The following is a 5364-nucleotide window of genomic DNA, read 5'->3' on the forward strand; positions in this document are numbered from 1 at the left end:
TTGGCCACAAATCAGGCACAGTTTCTGCCGGGGGAACTTGAAACAGTCTACTGGTGGGTTTTTTTTTTTTCAATCGCTGTTCCAGGATTACGCTCACCCTCCCCCTGCTGTGGAGAAAAGGGGGGGCTTCTTAAAGGGGAAGGCACGCTCTGTTCGTCGGATTGTTGTGCTGTCTAGACCTGTGTAAATCAAGTAACTTAACTGGAAAAAAAATACAGTTACTAGATATTAATATTTAGATTTTCAGTAGATTTAAAAATCATCGTTTTAGTCATAAAGGCATTAGTTTATCAAGAGGCCAGACCAAGGCTACAAAGTCCCATTTGTGAGTAGCCTATAATCTCATGTTAAGCTTGAAAGCAACATGCTTTCTATATGATTTTCCAGGGTGTTTATTTGTAATGTTTGAAGAAGCAGGGTTATGACATTTTTAATACATACATTTTTGTTAGTTTAGTTTTAAAGACCCCACATGTCAAATTTAGAGTTTTAGTCCATGTCTGTTAGCTTTAGTTTTACCAGTAATATACATATTAAAAGGTTAAGCTCACACGAAAATAGAAATTAGCCCATGATTTACTCATCCTCAAGGCATACTAGGTGTATATGACTTTTTTCTTTCGGACAAATCCAATCGGAGTTACTTTAAAACATTATCCTGGCACTTCTAAGATTTATAATGGCAGTGAGTGGGTGTTTCTGTTTAACAATTCAAAACAAGTCCAATAAAGTGCATCTATCCATAATAAAAAGTGCTCCACACTGCTCCAGTGGGTAAATAAAGGCTTCCTGTAGCGAATCAGTGCATTTTTGTAAGAAAAATATCGATATTTAAAACGTAGTAATCACTTTTCTCTAGCTCGCGAACATGGAAGCGCAGAAAAGAAAGCAAAACAATGGTCACGAATTAGAAGCAGGCCAAAAAAAGGAGGATTTGTATAGAAAAATGTCAGAGGATTTCGATACAAACCAAGAGGAAACTTTGCTTCCTTTGCTCCTGTAAACAAACATTGATTTTTGTGAGATCAGCAGCGCATGTGCTACGCATATGTCCTAAGTCATCCGCCTGGAGAAGCTTAAATGTAGATAAAAAGTGATTATTATGTTTTAAATATGGACTTTTTTTTACAAAAACGCATCAATTTGCTACAGGAGGCCTTTATTCACCCCCCGGAGCTGTGTGGAGCACTTTTTATTATAGATGGATCCTCTTTATTGGACTTCTTATGGACTGTTAAACAGAAACATCCGCCACTGCCATTATAAAACTTGGAAGTGCCAGGATAATTTTTAATGTAACTCCGATTGGATTCGCCGGAAAGAGGAGTCATATAAACCTAGGATGCCTTGAGAGTGAGAGTTCATTTTTGGGCGAACTAACCCTTTAATGTCCAGTTATATGGTTTCTAAAATGTGTACATGCATTTTATAGATCTTATTATTTTTTTAATTTTTTGTTTGCTTGCTTTTTTAAATCACCTCGTAATGTCAAAATCTTCTAGTGAAAATGATTTCAATCTGGTGACGTATGCCAGATTTCTCCAATCATTTATCTCAAAGGTCATTGCAGTTGAGTTATCGTGTTCATCATCTTTTCCTATCAAAATGCTTGCTACAGATGTGAAAACACAGAAAATCGAACCAGATTTTTTTTTTTGATGGACGAAAGTTTAGGAGGCAGTGTATAAACGTGAAGTCGTATATACTTTTTAACGTGTGACAATTTTGGCTAAGAATTTCAGACTAAGTGTGCAAAGACCTTTACAATCAACCTCAATGGCTGTGTGTCATTTCAAAGGCTGCGCCCTCTGAAGGTCACATTTTTTGGCCACAAATATCATTCAGTTTTTTGACATTGTTTCTTTTCTAAAATAAGACATCCTTGGAGACCTACATGGCCGACAAATGCGACCTCTAGACGGCGCAGCCTTTGAAATTACACACAGCTAATCTCACATTCATTTTCGAGTACAACACCCACCTCTTAACATCCAATCGATAGACTCAGTCAAGTCCCCAGCCTACAGTTGTACTCGGATGAATATCACAATACAGAAGAAAAGATCTGCCGCTTCTTTTTTTTTTATTGCACCTTTAATATCTCCCAGCCAAACGTCCTGTCATCAATACAGGAAAATACACTGGATATTTAAACATAACCAATCACTTGTGTTTAGATTGTTAGACATGGTTAGACAGAGCTCATTCAGAGGCTTTAAACCGGCATTTAGTTCAATTTTGGCCATTCTAAAATCAAGACTAAGTATGAATACAAACATTATGCTAATACAGTGTCCAGATAAATAATAATAATAGTAATTAAAATTTAATTCATGAAGCATAGGCTTCTTATAATATTATTTTAATGATAAAATTAATAAATTAAATCAACAATTTTGACCCTCTAACAATAGCATTCTGTGCTCTTTTTCTATTCTATCTACTTGTTTTCATTTATTATAAAATAAAAAAATAACTTGACCTTCTAACAGTAGCTTTCTCTATTCTATTTCTATTCTATTTACTTTTTATCCTTACTATTTATTATTTAAAAAAAAAACTTGATACGTTTACTGCCTTAGCCTATCTGGAACTTGTCACAGCGCTTACACATTGTTGCTCTTTTGTTGGTTTGATTGCTTCTATTGTCCTCATTTGTAAGTCGCTTTGGATAAAAACGTCTGCTAAATGATTAAATGTATTTTCTCCTCTACACATACGCAAATATGTTGATTCTAAGTGTCATTCATTTATCTTAGTGACTTAGTGAAAAGCATTTGTCTGATTTACAGTTACATATAGGGCGCATTATGATACTAGGTCAACAAGGACACCAGTGGAGGCCTGCGTAGGACAGCTAACCACATCGTCTCCATTACACAAGTGGTGTTTACCCAGAATGTTCCTCCGCACTCTCCGGCCTCCTCCTGTGGTTCATGAGACATGGCTGAGTCATGTTTATGGCAATAGCTCTGGCAACATCTTCATGTAAATACCAATATATGTAAGCCAGGTGACACGTTGGATAACGTACACCTTATCTACCTCTCCGAAACTAATCACTTGCTTCGTCTGAATACAAGTAGTGTCGCGACTGATTGTTAAGTGTCTCTTTAAGAGTTAAGAGCGGGATGCCGAATCCGAGTTGATGTTTTCATGCCGTTTTTTCATTGTGGGAAAGGCAGAGCCACTGCACAGCTGACTACATGTTTGTTAGGGTTTGCCTCTTCCAGAGAGCGGAAAAAAATTCATGTTGATGACTATATTCCACAGGCGTCTCCCGATGAGAGCAAGAGAGAGAGAGAGAGAAAGAGGGCAAGGGAGAGAGATGGAGGGTGAAAGAAAGAGAAAGGAAAAGATATAAAGAGAGAAGGTGGAGATAGAGAGAACACAAAAGATGGAGGGCGAGGGAGATGGAGAGACACTCTGAGAATAGCAAATACCTGCGCTGTTCTCCACCTCTGCAGCACTGCCACAACAACCAGACTCAAAACATCCAACATTTAAAAATGTTATTTTCATCAATCCCTGAATGTTTCGAATTGAAAAGAGCTCAAATGAGTGTCCATGTGAGGACGAGTATTTCAGCCTGAAATGGCATGTAAAATGGAGTTCTGCTCCTAATCATCCAGTGTAATGAGAAGTATAAACAGACACACCCTGTTAAATGGCAATCAGGGGTGCAATTGCATTTTTGACGCAACATTCGCTGTTGACCACTGAGAAAGTGTCTCTTCTTATGAATTGCCTGGGGAGTAAAGGCAGATCGTGCAGAAATGTCTGTGGAAAAACGCTGCGCTGTGAACAAGTGTGGTGAATGGCATCATTGCATGGAAAGGCACCAAACCTCAGAAGCACAGTTTTTCAGTATGTGGCAAAGTCACTATGAGAGTTAAAATGCCTGATAGAACTGTTTGTTCCTCATTCTATCTTTTGCTCTCTAGCATTCTTTGTATGTACCAAGGGGGTTTATGTTTGTCTGGTTAGCATGGGCAGGTAAGCCCCTGCTGGTAGATGTTGAAACTACACTATTCTGCTGGCAAAAGGTGTCTTTCTCCATTGATGGCCTTTCAGAAGAAGCCATGTAGCCTATTCTGACTAAATGTAATGTTTTGTTTTTTTACATATATATTGTTATTTAAGGAACATACATAAAGAAGTCTCTTCTGCTCACCAAGCCAGCATTTATTTGATTCAAAATAGAGCAAAAGCTGTAATATTGTGAAATATTTTTACTATTTGAAATAACTGCTTTATACTTGTAATGTAATTTTAAATCATCAGCATCATTACTCCAGATTTGCTGTTCAAGAAACATTTTCTTTTACTATTATTATCAATATTTAAAACATTTAAAACATTTTTCAACATTCTTTAATGAATAGAAAGATCCAAAGATTAACATTTATCTGACATAAAAAGTTTTTGTAACATTATGCCATTCAAAAGTTTGGAGTCAGTATATATATATATATATATATATATATATATATATATATATATATTTTTTTTTTTTTTTTTTTTTTTTTTTTTTTTTTGGAGCAGCAAATCAGAATATTACAATGATTTCTGAAAGATCATGGTGCTAAAAATTCAGCTTTGAAATCAGAGGAATAAATTACATTTTAAAATATATTCAAATAGAAAACAGCATCAAATAAATTCAGGCTTGACTTCAGAAGAGACAAAAAAAAATCCTGGTAGTGTACTTCTAATAACTAGCCTTTAAATGTTTGTATTAAAATGTTTTTTTAATTCACTAAAATACAGTAAAAACAGGAATATTGTGAATCATTATTACAATAAAAAATAACCATGTTCTATTTTAATGTATTTTAAAATGTAATATATTCCTGTGATGCAAAGCTGAATTGTGTGGATTAATATTTACGATTCATCATTATTTAATGAACAGAAAGTTAATTTAACACCATTTATTTTTATTTTTGATCAGTTTAAAAGGATTGCTCCCCCAAAAATGAAATGACTTACCCTCATGTCGTTCAAAATCTGTAAGACCTTCGTTCATCTTTAGAACACAAATTAAGACATTATTGATGAAATCTGAGAGCTTTCTGACCCTGCACTGACTGCAACACAACTGACATGTTCAAGGCCCTGAAAGGTAGTAAGGACATTGTTAAAATAGTCAATGAGACATCAGTTGTTCAACCGTAATGTTATGAAGCTACAAGAATATGTTTTATGCGCAAACACTTTATTCAACAGTTTCTTCTCTTTCAAGTCAGTCTTTCATTTTTAGCTGTACTATCCCTTTAATACCTCTTTTATACTGAATAAATGTATTAAAGTACTGACTTTAAACTTTTAAAGAGTGCTGAACAATCAATCACAAAATAGTTA

The sequence above is a fragment of the Garra rufa genome, chromosome 10 (assembly GCF_049309525.1).
Source record: "Garra rufa chromosome 10, GarRuf1.0, whole genome shotgun sequence".
Lineage (NCBI taxonomy): Eukaryota > Metazoa > Chordata > Actinopteri > Cypriniformes > Cyprinidae > Garra > Garra rufa.